Source organism: Triturus cristatus, chromosome 1_2, assembly GCF_964204655.1.
Source record: "Triturus cristatus chromosome 1_2, aTriCri1.1, whole genome shotgun sequence".
Taxonomy (NCBI): Eukaryota; Metazoa; Chordata; class Amphibia; order Caudata; family Salamandridae; genus Triturus; species Triturus cristatus.
This window is the reverse complement of record NC_140580.1, coordinates 331,883,147-331,904,749: the sequence shown is the minus strand read 5'-3', so window position 1 is coordinate 331,904,749 and position 21,603 is coordinate 331,883,147. Positions and strand designations below refer to the sequence as shown.

Sequence of the window (21,603 nt, the reverse complement as noted above, 5' to 3'; positions counted from 1 at the left end):
TGGCCAGGAAGGCAGTAGCTTCTGAGCGGAGCCAGCAATTTAAGAGAGGAGACCCGAGGAAGCCGCAGTACCAGACAGGAAAGCGGGGCTCATAGTGCAATGGACAGAAGGCATTTCTTCCATCTGCTTACGGTTTTTAAAGCGAAGATCCCACCAACTCTGCTCTGTGCTATTGAATCAATCCCTGTAAAGGACTGGAGTTTTTTAGATAGGATTGAAAGCCAGATTTTAAGTAAATTGTGCAATTTTAACATGTTAGTTCCATCAGCTGCTATTAGATTGGAATTTGGCCTGATAAGCACCTATATCCAAGGTGTTACCAGAGTTTTACGTTGGCGATACCAGTTAAAAAATAACGAACCCTATTCATTAAGAGGTTTCATGTGTCAAGAAATCTTTGGTGGTATTAGGGGGAAATATTCCCTATATCGTGATTTCTCTCTGGCACTAAAACTCTTCTGTGCACAGGAAGAATCAGTGATTACCCTCCTGCCATTAGAATTTAAATCCTTTAAAAAAAAACTTAAGTGGTAAGATCAGCTTTAATAGAGATATTAAGTTCTGTAATACTAAAGAGAGATTAAAGATAAAAGCCAGGACAAGCTCCCCGAGAACTTCCCAGAAATATTTATCCTGGAACCTAGAACATGGAATTCGACGTTGGCTCTCTTTATGTCGCATGAATCTTTTACCTCTAAGCGATTAAACAGTAAACTGGTCCCAGAACATTAAAAATGGAAAAAAATGTAATTTTTGTGAACTGAGCACCAGGGGACTTACAGTCAGCTATCACATTCACCTCTTGCTATATACAGTTGAGTGTCAGAGCTCCAAGAAAGAGGCTGAGGGCTGTAGAACATTAAGGGATATTACGATGTATTGGCATTGTGATGTGGAATGTGATGATAAGCTTAACCTTAAATTTACTCCCAAAGGCCATGGCAGGCATGCAATCTAGCGAGATGCCAAGCTCCAAATAATTGCAGGCAAATTCTGGTATGCATCTCTGGAACATATTCTGCTAAGATTGACAGAATCCCTTTTGGGTGATCTGCAGCAACTACAGTTATACCACAGTCCAGCAATTAATTGACAACTATGCCTCATACCACCGATCTCCCTCATCAGTGTGGAGAATGAAATGCTTGCTAGCGTCCTGCCAAAAGATTGGTGAAGGTTATCAGGTCCATAGGGTTCTCAGAACAGAACAGCTTTATGGCAGGCTGCTCCACCACACTGTGCCATGGGTTACATGGTGCCTAAACCAGGACATTCCAGGACTGATCTCCCTGATTCTTTTTGCCCTTGAGAAGGCTTTTGACATGTTGAACTGGAGATGCTTAGAGCCCTACACAGGCACTTCACCTACGGCTTTGGAAAAAAAGCTCCGCAAAAGAGCCCCCTAGGGGGTGTCCGTTGAGTATTGCAGCACCGACTCGACGAGGAGCAAAGGCGCTATGATGAAGCATGACATTCTGTCAGGGTGTGTGAGGGCTCTAATTACAAAAGGAACCATTTCAATGGTTCCACGAACACCTTGACGTGTTAGGACTCCTCTATATGTTATCCATCCCCTTTCCTACAGGAACTGCATACCTATCAGATTACAAGTCTTAGTTTGGAGCATGTGTGCTGGACCTTAACGTGCTCTTGGTCTCCCCCATGTAATTGTTAAATAGCATGGCGGCTCAGCCGTGGGACCTGGTATCCACATTTAACTTTTTGTCACAATAAGGCATTATAATCTACACGCTCTCCTATAACTTTCCCACTTCACGCAACAACAGCCCTGCCTTCCATTATGGAGGAGAATCAGGGTCACAGCTTTAGAGACATTGTCGCAGAAATCCTGCGAACCCTATTGTTACTGGGAATAGGCATTACTCTGTCAACAAGCCAATCTGAGGATTGGAATTCATTATTACCCATTAAAAACAATGTGTCAAAATAACGCTCCATGGCCCATTAGTGCCTGAGGGCCAATATCTCACCCAACGGTCTACGAGTATCTAACCTACCCTGTATTTTCCTAGAAGATGCCCCTTATGGTCTCGGGTGGCATGAAAGTGTACGAGGGACTGGCTAGAATTAATCATCAATATGTCTAAACGCCTGGGAAAATTCAAATAGCAGAAGGGGCGCTTAAGACAAGCATCCAACTTCCAGTATACAAAAACAAACTCTCTGAGATAAATGAGATCACTGACAATAAAGACTATTTATTGAAACAAAAAATCAATAAATTACTGAAAGATATTTAAAAATTTGACAGAGAGAAGATTTACCCTTACGTTAAAGAAGACTGTGTTGACAGTAGGAGAGATCTCTCCAAATTGAGCTCCAGACCTCCTGCAGAAGAAATTCATCCTCTTCCAATAGCAATTCTAGCACCGAAAGCTGGAACACAACCCTAGGGGGGGGGCTAGAAGGGACAACTCTGGCTTCTTCCACAACTTTGGGGCACCTACTTTCCAGGCACCTCCATTTTGGCAGTACCCCATGTTCCCACAAGGACAACCACTCTTCCCTCAACCTTATAACCAGCCTTTTTTAGACAGAGGAGAGGGCATAGGAAGAGGGCGAAGAAGAGGACAGAAACAGTTCCAGTGGCAAGAACCCCTCAGCCACAGGTACAAACAAGAAGCCGGACGGGGAAGTTGTTAACCTATCTGAAAGACTGCTATCCACCACCGAGCGTAAGGTCCTGCAGAAAGGCTTAGGCTTTGTTCCTATGCCAAGAAACAGCAAATTTCGGGATAATTGTGACATTTACAATTTCTTCTGCAAAATCAGACTCAAGGTCGTCTTCCAGGACAAACCCACTCTCCTTCAGTCAGACTCTGACTAAAGGAACCCCTCTAAGTTCAGCCTGACAAGTAACATGACACCGATCAAGGTTTTGAACTTTTAGCAAACAGTTCTCAAGAAAGTTGCTAAGAATAGCAAAGGTCGACCGTTCCAAAAGCTGAACTGACCGCAATTAAATCCCTGGGTGACAACAGACAGATCACCATAAAACAGGCAGACAAGGGTGGCGCAATCATCATCTTGTCGACCACTGATGAGACTGAATGTGTCCGTCAGCTAGCCAACAGCCAGTACTACACACTGGTGGCTGTAGACCTTACAAAGAGACTCAGTACCCTTATAGTTTCCCTTGTCTCAAAAGCAGAGACCACTGATTGGATCAGTAAACATATGGCAGAATAATTAATACTCAACCAAGGACTCCTTATTTCTATGTCCTACGCAAAATCCTCAAAGGGATTTATCCGCCGCCAGGTAGACTATCATATCGGGGATAAACTCCCTACTAAAACCTCTATCTAAGTTCTGTGATCATTACCTCCAACCTCTGGTGAAAAAGGTTTCTTCCTTCTTGCAAGACACCCGGGATGTACTAAGACTTACAGAAATCTCCACTAATGCTTACCATACAGACCTGCTGGTCTCATTGGATTTGGAGGCCCTCTATACTAATATCTCCCAGTATGCCACTTTAGAACTAGTAGAGAATGCCTTATCTGCAGAAACGTGGACGGCCAAAACACCAGTAAGCTTCATTCTGGCAATGCAAGTGTGGCACATTCCATAATGTGTCTTCCAATATGAAGAGCAAATATACCATCAGTCTCAGGAGACTTCCATGGGCAGCACATTTGCGCCAAGCCTGGCCTGCTTGTATATGGCAGTCTTTGAGGAGGGAAATATATACTCTAATACTAACCTATATTCAAGCAACATCTCACTCGGGCGCAGGTACATCAATGATATCCTCATCCTTTGGAAATTGGATAGACCTACTCTGGAGGCCCTCTTTGAATGGGTCAATTCACTCAACCCATTTCTCCATTTCACAAGTAATATTTCAGACCGGAACATTCCCTTTCTGAACTTGATGATACATTTGGGGGCAGATGGGAAACTAACAACCACCACCTTTAAAAAACCCACAGACTGTAATAGCCTTTTACTTTCTGAGAGCCATTACCGAGAACACTGAAAGAATCTGCCATTCGTCCAATTCCTCTGATTGCGGCCCAATTGCAGGTCCATCACTGATTATGACACCCAAGCACAAGAACTAGCAACAAACCTAGAAGCCAGGGATTACCCCTCACATACTATCAAGATAGCAAGAAAACGTGCTAGGAACAACAATAGAGAGGCCCTCCTAGAACACATTGTGTCGGCACCCACTGATATACTTACGTGTCACCACATACACTCCAGAGTCTACCAGAATATGTAAAATCATACACAAACACGGGAACATTCTGAGCGCTGGGAACCTCTGTCTACCTCCACCTAGGTTTGCTTTCAAATTAACCTCAAACATCAAAGACATGTTGGTCCATACAAGACCCCAGAGAGTCGCTACCAATAACCAAAGCATCCTATGGGATTTGTCTCCTGTGAAAGGTCACTTCCCCTGTGGCTCAAGTGCAGTATGCAATCTTACCACTGCCACTAAGGAAATTAAACTCTCATTGGGAGATAACAGTCCCATACCAATTGCAACACAAAGAATTGCATCTACACAGTAACATGCCCCTGTGAAAAACGATACATCGGTATGACAACTCGCCCTGTTTAAACCTGCATCACTGAACATAGAAGCAATGTGAGATGCCAGAGAATCAGCACTAAGATGAGTGCCCATTTTGTCAACCTTTGACACTCTGCAGATGACTTGCGCTGGACCATCATTGAATCACTTCTGAACCTGAATAAGGGTGTCCTCTCTAGAAGGGAACAGAACTGTATGTTCCGCCTATCTACCCGTTACATGGGTAGATAGGCCCCTATAGAGCTGTTCTCATTTGTAGTTCATGGCCACACTACACTGACCCATACCCAGCTTTACACCCACAACACAAGACGAGGGCTTGGGATCTAAACCTGGGTCTCCCGGACATACAGTGAACCTTGTCTCTGTACTACTGAACTAGTAAGCTATGGCCTCACATCATTTTTATCAATGGTGGAGCCTCTCTTTTCAACACACATTGGATCCATCCGAGTGTATGAACCCATTCTACTAAATGAGATAATATCCCCACATGAAATCTGCACGTCACTGGGCAAGATAGTCTCTTGTCTTTAGTACCCCGCCTGTTTAAATACTCCAGCTCACCGTTCCATGGTGGTAGGCCAGCTTACACCTGACGGTGATGCCCGTATCGAAGCAATCACCCACTTGTGCGTCAATTCAAAATCCGACTAGCCACCATTTTAAATTCCACATGGCCGAGCTTTGCCCTCAAATATCACCGTAGTGATCAGCCCATTAGCAGGAGATTTTCTTCAGATTCACATTTGAGGAATACTAAACCATTACACTCCAAGATGGCGCTCAATCCTGAACCCGACGGTGGTGCCTGTAACTAAAATGACGCTCAATCCTGCACCCGACAGTGATGCCTGTATCCAGGCAACCGCGAGCGCAGATGACGCACCGGAGTGCAATTAACTCTCCATGGAAAACAAAAGCGGCTGACCCCCCGCGGCCGTCGTTACCGAGGTGTCGGAGACAGGGTAGGTTGCCACAGGAGTTCCGCTTGGACAATGTAAGAAACACTTCCTTTCATACCTAATTTCTGTGAAAGACGAGGATGCCCTCCATCACGTTCGCCTGAAACTGAGGTTGACCAGTGTAATTTATTCTTTCTCTACCCTAGAGTGCTGCATTCAGCATGCAACTCCAGACATCATTGAGGAAAAGCACACACAACCCGAATTTGGTAAGTGTTGCTATCGATGGTTCCATTTGAAAGTCAGAGAACTTCATTTTAACCCTCTGGGTGCGGCTGGAATTTTCCCGCGGTGTGGGAAATTCCACGCGTGCGCAGATCATACGGCTCCTGGCCTCCCGACGCACACGCCCACCGTAACGTTTGACGGCCGGGGGCTGTCCGACGCATGCAAGGGGTTAAAGTTCCACATTGTATTTTTATCTTGTTGGTGTATACCATTTCACTATTGCTTACTTACTCACTATTTGATATGATTTCCACGGTGGCCAGCATGCCATATGTGCTTGCCGTTCTGATTATAACAGATTTATCAAGGCTATTCATTCAGCTTTGTTTATATGCCTTTGCTGTTTATTTGTTTTCCCTTGTCCTAACAGATCATCCTCGTTAGGCGCTAAATTGGAAAAGCTTCACAGAACATAATAGAAAATGTTTCTAGTATCTTGTTGCTTGGACCATGGTAATTACACTTCTGGGTTCTGGTACTGCATAGATGCATTTATTAATTCGTTTTTCCTATTGGTCCTGAAGAATTGCCATAGATCATTTATTGACAAAGGGAAGGCAAGAAACATGTCGACCTTATACTAAACCATCCACCGGAGATCATTACTGCCACCAGTGGCACCCAGATTTTTTATCAGACGGGTAGACTCACAGAATAAAAAATCTTTAGTCTTGAACCCTACCATATCTTTTTTAGCCACTTAACTTCACTTAATCTACACTTCACCTACGGCTTTGGAAAAAAGATGGAGCAAACACAGGCCCTATGATGAAACATGACTCAGGGTGTTTGAGGGCTCTAATTCCAAAAAGGAACCATCCCAATGGTTCCATGAACAACTTGACTTGTTAGGACTCCTCTATATCCCCTTTCCTACAGGAACTGTATACCTAGTAGATTACGATACTTCTGAGTACACCAGAAAATTAATTTCAGCCCCTGGATTTTAAACTGTCTCATAATTTCATATTAGATCCCAGAAGTGAAGATGAATGCCTGTCACAGTACCCATTGACAGGTGCGCCCAAAAGAATTGACCCTTTTCATCATTGCTTAACGTCACCTCTGGTTCTGGAAAAACTGCAGGAGGAATGCTCTATTTGAGCAGCTTCAAGAGCAAGCGAGGCTGATGTTCTCTGGGCAGGGTATAGGGTCTGTAAATAGTTACAAAAACCTTACAAATACAAAGACCAGAGATGCACCACATGTAAACGAAAATCTATAAGCACATGAATATTTTGAAACTAATGACAATAATTCTCGAACAGTCCAGGGGTGTTCTTCATTTGTTAGTGCTTCATATAAATGTTCCTTTAAAACCAGCCAACGCGTTTTGTCCAATAGACAATGAACTTCTTCAGGGCAGAAAATAACTGGTATCAAGTGATTCCAGATATATAGTGGGTTAAATGAAGAGTGTTTCCTACACACAACCAGTTTCTGATGCAGCATCTGTGTGTAAAATATTGTTGGATGCGAAGATTTACAGGAATCCATCTATGTATAAATCTAAAAATATCAAAGTTCTGTATCCGTTTTGATAGGGGAATATCCACCCTATACGTGGCACTTTGATGGGTGCTGTAGGGATGAAAGAACTGAAAATTCCCTCCGAGTGCTGGCATACGGTTCGATGAAGCGAGCAAAAACCCTGTAAATTCCTGTTTCCATAAACTGCAGGTTTCCATTAAGCTTCGGCGCAACTCCGAAAAGTGCAAAAGAAACTGCCGCGCTGCGAGGAGCTCCGCAAGCGGCAAAGTGGGTTAGAAAAAATGCAGTTTGCGATAATTTTCAGTGCTGGGTGTTTGTCCGCGTTGTGAAATTATTACGAACGGCACAATGCACTGCGCAAGCGGGCACTGCTTCCTTTCTGCCGCTTGAGTAGATTTTCTACCTGAGCGGCAGCTTTCTCAATGCAAACAGACGGTTTCACAACGCGAGCAGTCATGAGCATACGCTGCAACTCGCAATGAGAAATCCGACCGCCCGCGTTGAGAAATCTCACCTGGCGGTTGATTTCCCTTGCTCGCCAATTTGACGTTGACGAGCGCGAATGAGGAAAAATCTCACCGGGAGATGGATTTTCCTCGCTCGCCAACTTGATGTTGATGAGCGCGAGCGAGGAAAAAAACTCTGCTCCGTGGTGCGGAGTTTTTCAGAGCTCCACATAACGCGGAAAACTCCGAGAGCGGAGCGGAGTTCACTGCCCAGACTTAGTCTCCATTACTTTCTTTAAAGTAAAGAAAATATTGGTGTTTAGGTTCTCTCTGCAGCAAAAAAGCCAGCAGGCTACCAGATTTATCCCATTCCATGTGCAGTTTTTGTGAGATATAGGGAGGATTACAACTCATGAAAGGTCCACCAAATGCTCTCTTTTCTGGTTGTGTGGGTGAGCAGGTTAGGTTTATCAGAGGGTAGTGTTACGCATTTGTTGTACACACAGAGTCAATAAATGAGACACACACTCTAGAAGAAACTCAAGACCAATTTAGAAACATTACATGTATTTTTAAAGAATTTTTGACATCAAGAACTTCAGCATTGGGTTAGAACTTTTCGAGTTATCAATTTTTACAGTTAAGCAAAAATGTCACCCAAAAATACTTTAACGCGGTAATGCTGTCCTATGGAGGAAGAAACATATACTGCATACAAGTATTTGCAATCGTATGTCGGGGGGGGGGGGGTCCCCTTTAGGACTTAAGGTACTAGGGGGTCAAGGTCACAAGATCCACCAGTAGGCCGGGTTTACCTGCCCTGGAGAGTCTGGGTGCAGAGGTGCTGGACTTGTTGGTAGCCTTGCGCGTTACACCGTTGACAAAGGGGTAGGGCATCTAGAAACAGTCTGCAGAGGGGGACTTAGGGACAAGTGTGGAAGCTCCCAAAGGGGAGGCTCAGTTTGTAATTGTTTTGAGAAGTCCACAGCTGGTCCACAGTTCTCGATGCTTCAGCTTTCTTGGTCCTTCTTTTTCTTTAGTCAGGCAAATCTTTATTTCTGGTGTCAGTGAGCCACCTAAATACTGAATTTAAGGGTGTTAAGGAGAATGAAGGGTAGTAGCCAATGGGCTTCTTACCCTTGGGGTCACTACACCCCCTATATCTCCACTTCCTGTGGGGAGTGGGAATAGCCCTGTCTCAGCGTTCCTAATTCCACCAAAATCAAGATGGTGGAATCCTTCTTTCGTAAAGCACATCAGGCAGCCCACATTAGGGGTGTGACTAGCCTGATGATGCAATACTCCTACTTCACACCTAATTTCCCCCCTGTCCTGGTGCCAAATGGGCCTCAGGGCAGGGGATGGAATCTCCCATGTCTGCGTATAGCAGAAGTCGCATATCAAAGGCGGCAGAGGCATTGAAGCCTCTGGCCTTGGCATGCAGATTCACTAGCCGTCCTGCTGGAGGAGGTGTTAACACTTCCTGCCAGAGCGGGCATGGTTTCTGACCTCTGAGAGCACGGGCTCTCACCTCCAGGGATTCAGACATTTGACTGTGGTGGCAGGCTGGAAGATACCAGTCAGCCAGCACACTAAGAGGATGGTAGGTTTTCAGGGGGCATCTCTAAGGTGCCCTCTGGGTGCATGGCTTAATTAATTATCTACTGGCATTAGTATGATTTTTTAAGGCAAGGGTTCAGTGGAGCCATTGTCTAACTAGGGAACTCGTAGTGAACAGTGCCCAGTACAAATAATTAAGATGGCTTCCCTGTTCACTGGTACTATCTAGTAATTGAACTAAACAGCACAGGGGCATATCTGCTCATGCATATGTGTCCTCATGTAACATAATGCACCCTGCCTTCGGGCTATAAGGCCTGCTGTAGGGGTAATATATAGGCGCATTTCCTGTTTGATGTTTAATTGCGGGAACCGCTGTCTCCCGTATTTGCCATGACCGCCCTGCAGGGTTGGGGGTCCCCGACGACAGCAAATTTTGGAGGATTTAAATTGGGGGACATGACCCGCTCTCCCCATCACAAGCCTGAGGATTGCCGGCGAATTTTGTGTATGGTGGTGAGAAAGGGAGCTTAGCGAGGCTATCACCTTGCAAAGCAGGTCCTGGACCCAGCGCTGATTTTAAAGAGAGGCAACCGCGTGTCTTTGAAGTGCACCAGCCCCCCGTTGTGTCCCACCTACCTGTTGACATCGGGACATTTGAGGCAGTAATTGAGTAACATCACGAGGATCACATGGTAACCTTACTGCCTCATGAAAAGCATTGTGGGAGTTGGAGTGTGATGGACAATGGGGGCGTGTGATCAAGCACTACTGGGTTATTGCACTTAAGAGGACACACCTTGGAAAAAGGCTATTTGCCGAAACGCATCAGGTGCCTCTGACACGTGACTGCCTGTGCAAATTTAAAGAAAGCAACTTGTCCAGGAACCGGGTGTGGCGCATTTCCTGTTTGATGTTTAATTGCGGGAACCGCTGTCTCCCGTATTTGCCATGACCGCCCTGCAGGGTTGGGGGTCCCCGACGACAGCAAATTTTGGAGGATTTAAATTGGGGGACATGACCCGCTCGCCCCATCACAAGCCTGAGGATTGCCGGCGAATTTTGTGTATGGTGGTGAGAAAGGGAGCTTAGCGAGGCTATCACCTTGCAAAGCAGGTCCTGGACCCAGCGCTGATTTTAAAGAGAGGCAACCGCGTGTCTTTGAAGTGCACCAGCCCCCCGTTGTGTCCTACCTACCTGTTGACATCGGGACATTTGAGGCAGTAATTGAGTAACATCACGAGGATCACATGGTAACCTTACTGCCTCATGAAAAGCATTGTGGGAGTTGGAGTGTGATGGACAATGGGGGCGTGTGATCAAGCACTACTGGGTTATTGCACTTAAGAGGACACACCTTGGAAAAAGGCTATTTCCCGAAACGTGTCAGGTGCCTCTGACACGTGACTGCCTGTGCAAATTTAAATAAAGCAACTTGTCCAGGAACCGGGTGTGGTGCATTTCCTGTTTGATATATATATATATATATATATATATATATATATATATATATATATTACCTACTGGCGGTCGCCAGTAGGTAGTTATAGTTAGGACCCCTTTTCCATAGGAAATCCGCAACATTCTATTTTGAATAACTTTGGCGCCAGTCGATGAATCCTCGCGAATTTCTCAAAATAGGTGGGGCGCTACGCTCCGCTCCTACCCTGAAAGTCTCGGGGGGATTCGTCAAGCGGGGGCTGAGATAAAAGGGGGGTCCCAAAACGCGTTTTTCCCATGCATTTTTCCATAGGACCTTTAGACAGAGCTACAGCCCGAACGGCTGAACAGAATTACTAGAAATTTGGCAGAGAGGTAGTCCCTAGGTCAAGGAAGTGCCTTTTGTAGGTTTGGTGTAAATCTGTTCTGTAGATTCTGAGAAAATAGCCTTTAAATCAATATATATATCTGAGCCCGCTTACCGTACGCTTACCGTACGCGTACGGTGGCGTGCGCGAGCGCGATTCTGATTGGCTCTTAGATCTTAGTAAACATTCGAATCGGCCGAAACCAGGAAGCGGCGTCCGCCATTTTGTCTCTCGCACTGAGTGTTATTTATCAAACATGATGCCCAAAAACATGTTACGGGGCTGTTTTGACAACTCCCTCCCACACAGTCATGTTGAGGGAGTCCCCAAACATCCCCCAAGAGCAAAAACGTTTTTTTTTTTTTTTCGGCAATTTCGGCGAGTACGCTTACCGTACGCGTACGGTTAAAAAAAAAAAAAACACTATCCACACTTACCCCACCCCCTGTGCTTTTGGTGGCTGCAGGACACCAAATGTACAGGGCTTATTAGACCTGTGAAAAAAAACTACATTTTGGCAACATGAAATTATAAAATCGAAATAAAAAAAACACTATCCACATTGACCCCACCCCCTGTGCTTTTGGTGGCCGAAGGCCACCAAATGTACAGGGCTTATTAAAGTTGCTAAAAACCGTGCACGGAACGAACTGCGTTAAGTGGGCGCGCACGCCTCGAATGGCGTAAAGTAACTTAGCATTTAAAAAACCGTACAAATTCACTGAAAAAACCATAGGTTTCACACACGTTATAGTTAGGAATTAGCATTTAAAAAACCTTGCAAATTCACTGAAAAAACCATAGGTTTCACACATGTTATAGTTAGCGGAAATTTTACTGATAAAAAACCAATGAAATTGCCCCGTTATAGTTAGTGCTGGCAACTATAACTCACGCGACCGCAATCTTCTGCTGATGACATATGTGTCTTTATAAAAAAAAATATTTGTAATATATGTATAGCTAAAAATGTATGGAAGAAGACATGGGCAAATAAGTGTCTAAATACAGTATTAGCATCAGCAGAGGATTGCGGTCGCGTGAGTTATAGTTGCCAGCACTAACTATAACGGGGCAATTTCATTGGTTTTTTTATCAGTAAAATTTCCGCTAACTATAACATGTGTGAAACCTGTGGTTTTTTCAGTGAATATATATATATATATATATATATATATATATATATATATATATATATACATACACTGTCTGTGGGCAAACACAAGGAGATGATGGACGGAGCGCTGGAACTTTTCAGACACCCACCCCACCCCCAGTCACAGATCTGGGATGAATACATCATTGTTCTTTAGCTCACTTTGGCGCCCCAGTTCCGACCCAGCCATATGCACATCAGTCTTGACCCTGTTCTTTATGGAAACAGGCCAGCCCGAACTGCCACACAGGGTGTGTGCCATGTCTTACTTTCAAATTTGCTTGCACAACTTCCTAAAGTCTGCAGTGGCAATCTGCATGAGTTTGGTGGTGGATTCCTGGATTCCTTAGGGTGGCACAATACTTGCTGCATCCCTTAGGGACCCTCTTTAGTACCTATGCCTTAGGGAGAAGGGACTTACAGAGTTGCTAAAGATGTTGCCAGTTGGGGAACAATTGAGCAGTTACCTTGTTATCAGGAAAGAGCCCTGGCGCTGGGGACTTGGTAAGCAGGAACCCAGTGCACTTCAGTCAAAATTACCTCAAATACCAAACCATGGGGGCGACCATGTCAAAAAGGGGCACTTTCCTACACATACCATGTATCGACGTGCATAACATCAAATAACAAACACTCCCCACATACAAACGCCCCCGTTATAGGAACAATACGACAGCAGTCAGCAGTGTAACAGGTTATCCTTCCTAGCTCTCACCTCCTCCTCTCTCTAGCCCATCCAACCACAGAATAGTATGCTGCAATGAACAAGGGCCGGGCAAAAACATGAGGGGCAGAGCTATACCCGTCTAACTTTAAATTTCATATTTAAAAATATCCTCCTAATGCTAATTAAAGGATGTCAGTCTTGCCAACTATACAAAAAGATACTTACGTTTGAAATATGAGAAAATGTATAAAAATGAAGTGTAACGTACTTACTCGCGTGATTATAGAATTAAAATTACGGAGTGTCCCTGTAAGTAACTATTTTTTTTATTTTATGTTCAATTTTTTTGTTGCAGTATTTGATTCGTATTCCATGCTGAACTCGTCTGGCTGCAGTTTATACAATCGCTCCCACATCTTCAGCTACTCACTACTCATATCCTGGTCTTGGAATTTACTGCCCAACTTTGTCTTTGGATTATGACTTTACAAGTTTAATATTCAGGACCGTTCTGTTTTTATACATGGCTGGCTGTGTAAGTTTCATATGTAAATAAAAAGACAGGTCAGAATATGCAAGTCCATAAACGCGCAGTTTTGTTTCTGCTATTCATTAAAAGTGCATGTTAAATGTGAATCATTCATAATTTAGATATTTAGTTTAAGGAAGGGCTAAAATTATGTTCTTTCTGTCAGTGCATTGTTTTTTTCTAAAAAAATAAATAAATGTGTACATTTTCACTCAGTATACTTCTCATTATTTTTTGCTTAGTTATCTAAGTTGAGCTCAGTATTGTCCAACTTGAAGGAATGGCCTAGGAGCGGTTACAATTTTAGACGGATTAAATGTGTTCGGAACAACGGTGGAATATACCTGCCATTCATTTGTTAGTTCTCTGCTACTAGTTTGCCCATCAGATTGCGCCTTATAAATTTGTGATTGGACATGGCTTACATGTCTTTTAAAAGGGGAAATATGATTAAAAGGCTGATCCATTTGTTTGCAAAAGAATATTTCAACGTTGCAGACATTGTTTTCCAATTCTTCCAAATGTTTCCCGTCTTTCTCATCTTGTCTGTTATTTTACTTCTTGTGTAAAAATGTGTGAATTACATCAACTTTTGAATTGGAAATAGGGTTGTATTGACTAAACCACAATAACGTCAAATGACTTTCAGGAAGATAAAATGAATAACATGTTGACCTGCAAGTCATGTGGTCCAGTTTGGGAAGAGAGCTGCATTATATACTATGTTACTCCCTAAAAATGTTTCAACATATTCCGAAGTAATGCTACAACTATACGCAGCCCCAAAACAGACGTAATATTCTGCAACTGCCTGTAGCAAAAGACAACAGGCAGGAGGACCCAATCATCTTCCCTTGTTCTTCCCCAGCGACTCTTCAATATTCAAAAAAGCTGCATTTTCTCTGCACGCCTATAACAAATAGCAACAAATGTTTTCCAAAAAAATGCCAATTCACAGCATTTACTTTTTTTCTTTTTTACATCGAACTAGCCACATTGAAACCTAAAAGCACATTTGGTTGAAAGCACCACTGCGTAACAGAATATACTAAAAAGCAAGAAATTGTGAACTTTTATCTTGGTTAATTAGGACTGAGAAAATGTGAACCTGCCACTCTAATAATTCCAGACTGTTGCACTGTCCCAGCAGGGAGACAGTTGGGTAATTTGTGTTTTTCTTTTAACCTGTGAGGAAGATCCTGAACATTGACTTTTTCAAGACTATATCAGGCTAGAAACACCAATTGTTTGAGTAGTTTTCACTATCACTCAAGTTAATATTCCCTTTCAGTTTGTTCCCATTTTCATCAAATGATTAAGCCAAGTTTGCTCTTTTCCCGGCAACATAATAGAATAATCATAAAAGAGAAAGGCCTGTTTTTATTATGTTTGAGTGTACGATAATCTTTCTGTGTATACTAATAACATGTGAAAACATTAATAATGCATTAATAGTCTAAAAACCTACATGATGCTTTCAAAAGTCTACGGTGCTACTTTATCAGAACAGAAGAAGGAGACTTGCTGCTCAGGAAGAATCAAAAATTATTTCCCTCAGACAAGAAGCACAGCAATGGGTCGGTGTATTTCCAACTTTGTTAGGGATGGCAAAAGAAAATTTGGAGGTATTCGATATTGTGCAGAATGGGTCTAAAATCAGGTTTTCTTCTTCTCCTCAAATTCCACCAATTGTGGTGCAGGATCATTTAATTCAGAACTTAATATGTTTATTAGAAAATAATTCAATAGAGCCACTAACAAGATAGCAGTAAAACAAAGGTCTACCTTTGCTATGTTATAATCAGGAAACAAAGGACCCAAACAGAGTTTGCCCAATTTCAGTTCTCAAACTGGCAAATAAATGGAATAACAGCAAAATTAAAAATGTTAGCATTTCATCTAATTTTCTGCTTCTCCAACAAGAAGATTAGATATGTGCCTTGGATTTGCATGATGCATTTGCCAGTTTGGGCCAAACACTCAAATTTCTTTTGCTTCAAAGTCAACAACATCCTTTTTGGTCTAAGAATTGGCTCTCAGAGCTTTTTCGAAAGTCAAGGCAGTGGTACCCAGAGAAAAGGTGTTTTCATTTTTCCTTAGCTAGGATGATTGGTTGGTCAAGGCAGAATCATGCATGCGAGTCTTGTGCGATCTCCACTTGACAATAGATCTTCACAAACTGGGTTTTCTCAGCAACTTTAAGTAATTAACACTCAAATCAACTCATTTGATTGAATATCTTGGAATTAATCTAGACACAAGTTTAGGAAGAGTGTCTTTTTCACAAGAACTATTTCACTTTTTGCATCAAAAATGCCTTCCAAATCAGTTAACTCAAAACCCTTCAGTCGGACAAGTGTCCTCCCTGCTGGGCTCCATGACCTCTTGTATTTCTCTGGATGGAAGCAAGATTGCATAGAAGACTTCTACAAGAATGTCTAAAAAATCAATGCTACCAAAAGTCAGGAATTTGGGCCGATAACATATGGATGTCTTCAAGGGCCTTGTAATCTCTCAAGTGGTATTAAAGAAAAAAGAATGTGCTGACAGGTGTATTGTCCCTTCCAGTGTTTCCTAAACAGACTGTGGAGACAGTTGTTTATCTGGAGCATATAGAATGATTGTGCTCCTGACAGAGAGTTCTCATATAAACATGTTGGAGTTGAAAGCGGTACAACAGGCATTGAAGTCATTCTTTCCAGTGATTAAGCCAGGTCTTTTACTACTGCAGACCTACAACACGTCTATGATGTAGAGTGCATTCTAAGACATTCTGGCATTGGATGCTGGAGAAGCCCATTCATTATGCAGCAATTCATCTTCCAGGTACAAGAAACACAAAATCAGATAATTCAAGTTGCTATTTATTAGAACTTTAGTCATTGGTCTTGAACGAGACTGGTGAGTATCTGAGATCATTCTTTTTGCTACAAAAGAAAACACAAAATGACCTGTTTAATCATCTAGGTTATGGAAACCCAGCGCTCTGGAAAATGCGTTTTCAGTGACTTGATCATAAGGATTTCTCTGAGGTGATAAACCATTTCCTCTATTTTCCAAGGTTATTTGCTAGTTCCAGTGCAGGAATTCCAAGATTATTTTTGATTGCCGCAGTTTTTCCATGTGATGCCCTGAGTTTTCTCTGTTCCCACACAAGAGACTTCTAATCAGACTAAATCTACTCCTCAGAATGTCAGGCAGGATTCTCCATTACAGCCTTCAATACCTAAACTTGACTGCTTCGCTCCTGAGCCAACAATATGGACATTTGATGCTTCCTGGTGATACCATAGCAATCTGATAGTGGCAAGCATCCTTACAAAAGATCATCTTACATTTTTAAGTAAAAGAGGTTCAGCTTATGGTGCATCTACAAGAAGGAGGCCATGGGACATGCCAGTAGGAAACTGTGCTACCTTACCTTCTTTAAAAACACATAAGAAAAGTGACTGGGAGCAATTGGAAACAGTGGTCCAGTACCCGTGCTCCCTAGAGTCTACGTTCCAATCACTAGAGGGTAGCTGTTGCTAGGAAAGAGCTGACAAGTCCAGTCGCTAGAAGGACAAGTGACAGGAACTCTGTCAAGGAGTGTAGGTTAGATAATTTAAAGGGGGAATTCCTCCTTTTGAAGGAAGTGCCCTCACACACCCAAGCGGGTGTCATGCATAATCATCTGGTGTTGTTCCTGGTGGGGGTGGCGCTGCAGTCCCCCACGGGCCCCTTGAGATGGCTCTTTGTCGGAGATCTTTTTGAGGAACGCTGCAGTGGTGAGTGTGGGTGTGGGGAGTGGTGCCAGTGAGTTTAAAATCATCATACTAGCACCCTGGAAACCAGAGTCAGCACAAGTCGTAGCTGACAAATGCGTATTAACGCTGCCTGTATCTCCGTACGGAGCTCGTACTGTGAAAACACCAGGTACTACCCCTGACGAAGTCCATCTGAATTGGTATTGGAACTTCTACATGAAATTGGAAAAAAATTTCAATTCACTTTATACACTCAAGGTCCTGAAGAAAGCTCCCTGACCCTCCTCTGGGCACTACAAGAGCTGAAACATGTCGACCGTTCACTACGTTTAACATCGCAGAGGATTCATAACACGTCCTACCTGCAATTTGATCTTTTTAACGTTTCCCCGGCACCTATCAGAATAAAGACGTTTTTATAGGGAGCATGAGGAATACTTCATTTTAACTACTCACTTCACTTGAGCACTCCTCACTTTTTTATTTTATCATTTTTTTCCCTGATCACAACTGGAAGATTCAGTGGTTCCCTCCAGGTTGGAGAATGCATGGAATAAACCCAATGATGATGCTATCACGTATCTAAAGGCGGAGAACCAAGATATACCGCCCACACATAATTTTACGTGATTGAGGGTTTTTTACCTATATCAGATACAGCCACCTGAACCCTGGTATATGCAATAAGAAAAGAATGATGCTGAGAAGGCATTCTCCCACGCATTTCTCCTGGCTGTCTGAATTTATTCCCAGGAGCCAAACAGCAGAATCAGTATAACGGAGCAGGCATACCTGAATCCGCACGGAAGTGTCGATGCCTAGGCAATCATGGCTTACCTGCAGCTATTGCTAATTTGCAGTCATGTCTCATGACTGTAAGCATGTCAGTGCTACCAAGGGTTCTCCAGCTGTAGCCCTTAAGTCTGAGAGGAAACCCCCAATGAGCACTCATCGGATTTAAAGCCACAGAGGTGGGATGTAGCAGTGTCAGGCACAGTTCCTCTTCGGGCAGTAGGAAAGTAAAGGCAGGCGAGTCTTTGGAAACGGGCTGGAAATTGATTAAAACATGGACATGTATGAAATTCACTGTTTATTAGCTACTACACAATTGTGTCTAACTCTAGGAATGCACAAAACGAAAGAGACTTCTTCCGTCCTTTAAATTTCCTCAATAAAGCTTCACAAGGCCACTGCCTTTCCAGGACATCACTGGAAGTGACATAGCAGGACCTTTCACCCTCGATGATGGGTCAATATATATTTTTTAGATAATCTGTATTGGAAGTATAAGGCCGCAATATGTTAATGAACAGTGGTTGATGAAAGGTGTATGCATTTCTTCAATTGGATCCTTCGCAGGAAGTGCCTGTTCCGAGGTGTCATGGCCTACACCCTGTTCCTGTTATTGGGGGCCAATAAGTCCCTGTCACTCTCGTCCTCCCTTTCCCCTGATAATATTCCTTTAAGCTGTCCCCAGGCGTCTTCCTCTGTGACACTACTTTAACAACAACTTCAGTAAACCAAGCATCAAGTCCCATTGCCCCTTCTCCTTGTTCTGACTCGAGCACTGATTTTCTCCTCAAGCTTCATCGATGTCAGGCATGCTGTACCTCTCAGACTAGTTTCTGGGCTCCTTTCCAGGAAAGAAGCAGGAACATGGCTGTTGGACCAGGTGAGTACTGGAGAAGCAGTGAGTCACAAAACGAAGACACGCGCGGGTGATGCAACAGTGCATTGGAGCCCAAGCATGTCAGGCTGCTTCACACTGTCACAATTGAGTCTGTGCTAGAGTTTCCTCTTAGTACTGGTGCAGAGGAGCAGATGACACTCATTAAGTTCGTCCCAAGAGGGAAATCAGCTACTGGGGATCCAAGTCACCACACGAGTCCTAGGGCTGCAAGCAGCACCTCACTTGTGAACACTACAGCCTTTGATATTGGAGCAGCGTGAGATTGCAGCCTTCTTCCCAAGCAGCAGACCATGTCCCCCCAAGAGGTACTTCTATATTTGTAGCCAGACATGTTCTAGGGCAATACATTCATACTATTTTTATTTAGAATGTTAAAAAATCTCCCCCTGACTTGGAAGGATAAGGGTGCCAAGCGTAAAGAGATTTATGAAAGAACCATCTGCAAAATACACAATACAAAAGCCTGGTCTTGAAAGCTGTAGGTGGATTGGAGGCTGACCGACTAAATATCTTTAAAAAAGGTGTGTTTGCCTTAGCTATGTATCCTTCCTGGCGTCAATGTTTGATCCAACCTGTGCCCTATTAAGGGACAACGATTAAGCAAATGTGCAGCTCCCATACATCTGCAAGCTCAGTTGTCTGTGCAGATATAAGACGACAAACGTAAAAGGGTAAACCTTGCAAACAGGTGCTACCATCAAGACGTTTTTCCAATAAACAGGAACAGAAACTTGAAACAAGTGGCCGCGAAAGTGATCGCGATCAAACATCAAAGCGGCCGTGCGGCCGCGAAAGAAATCGCGGTAAACATCAAAGCGGCGCGAAAGTCAAAGTAATCGTGGTCAAGCGCGGCGCGCGCGCCCGCGCACATGCACAGTACCTCTAGGCTGGCCTGGTAGCACTTTTTGGAGCCCTCTCAAAAAGTCTCGCCAGACCAGCGCATGCGCTGGGTCAGGCGAGACCTAAAAACTGGAGTCAAGAGGAATACTCTAACTAGCACACCTTTGCTTGGTAAGCTTACAGACCACCTTACAGGGTAAAAAGTGGTTATTGGTGCCCAGATGAGGATTATCCCCATTCTTCACATTTATACGGCTGCCACTTTGAGGATAGACCATACCTCTTAGTAGACCAGGCTTCTCTTTGTAACTTGTTTGCTTAGGTGTTTACTCTGAGGTTCATTTGTGCTTATGGTTTTATTAGCCAGCTACTTTTTTGTACCCTTTCTGAATATCGGATACAAACTCATGCTGGAGAAGGGATAGCCACTTATTTGTAGTATTGATTCTTCACTTTCGGTATGTATTCTCTCCGAGTCCCTAAATGCCCCACTTCCCCCTGCCCTCCTTCTGCTATGAATTAATTAGACAACAGTTTTGAACTAGGTTTACTTGTTAAAATTTTCCTTGGGCCTCATAATTAAACTACCTGTCTAACTGTTGGGCATGATAGAATAGCGCAACCTTCTGACATTTTTAAAGTGTCAGGGTCACGTTTTCTCAGCCCTGCTTAGTTACGCATTAGATCCCCATTTTCTACTTTTTGATTTTTATTATATTCTGTTATGCAGTGGTGCTTTCAGTTCCAGTATCCTGTGTTCCCACTAAGGATGTTTTTTTTTAAATTCAAGTCTATGCATTCTACATGTGATAAGCGCGCTTTCTACATTATATATGTGCTGGGAAAGTTGCTATTTGTTTGGAAGTTGTGGGTATCTCTGTTATCCTTCGTCCTAGTTGTTGTACTTTTAACCTAGGTATGCTCCTTACATTTGCGATGGGTATGCATTCTAGTCTCATTTCCACAAACTAAGTGCCATGTTTGCATATTGTATAGTTACATTTTCTTTTCTTTTTTACCTCATAGGGGTGTCTAATGGGTATGAGTCCCATATTTGCAATTTGTTTTGCTCACTCTACCAACCTCTGCGCAGGTGGTCTAATGAGTATTAGTGCCATTTATGTAAATTGTATGTCCACACTACCATTACCAACCTCTGCACAGGGGTGTCTTATGGGTATTAGTCCCATACTATTGTTTTGCTCACGCTTCTAACCTCCACATTGTGGTTCTAATGGGTACAAGTCCTATGTTTTTGTAGTGGGAGTTAGTCCCATTTATGCTGTTCTAATGGGTACAAGACCCATGTTTTTATAGTGGGTTTTAGTCCCATCTGCGTAGTTCTTATGGGTACGAATTCCATGTGTTATATTGTTCTGTGCACGTTTCTAACCTTCATACAAGGGGTTCTTATGGGTACAAGTCCCATGTGTTTTTGTGTTCTGTACACGTAGCTAACCTCCACACAGGGGTTCTAATGGGTTTGAGTCCCATGTGTTCAATTGCATGTTCACACTAACCTCCACAAAGGGGTTCTAATGGGTTTTTAGTCCCATGTGTTTTATTGTTCTTTACACTTTTCTAACCTTCATTTAGAGGTTCTAATGGGTTTGAGTCCCATGTCTATCATTGTATGTGCGTATTTTGTGCACACTCGTTGGTTGTCTGCTCCTAGGCCTGTTTAGCTGTATGGTTAGCAGTCAACATTTCTTCCCCCTTAACCATTTCTTTTGTTGTTCTTGTTTGGTGTCGATGTTCCATGTTTCTGGTCCATTTATTCACCTGGATGTTGGGGAAAGTCTGTTTGGGTATTCGTCACCCATTTCTATTGTTTTCCTAAAAAAATTATTGGAGTTTGATGGGTGGGTAATATATATATTATGAATATTTATCTTTGCATCTTTTCT

General features: G+C 43.2%; 1 protein-coding gene across 1 annotated transcript in view; it reads left to right on the top strand.

The window, feature by feature from the left end:
- PPIH (peptidylprolyl isomerase H) overlaps window positions 1–13,631 on the top strand; it is a 101,778-nt gene extending 88,147 nt beyond the window's left edge. The window contains exon 10 of the mRNA XM_085603929.1: window positions 13,247–13,631. The gene's annotated coding sequence lies outside the window, so the exon portion shown is untranslated. The remainder of the gene's footprint in view (window positions 1–13,246) is intronic.
- The last annotated feature ends 7,972 nt before the right edge of the window (window positions 13,632–21,603 follow it).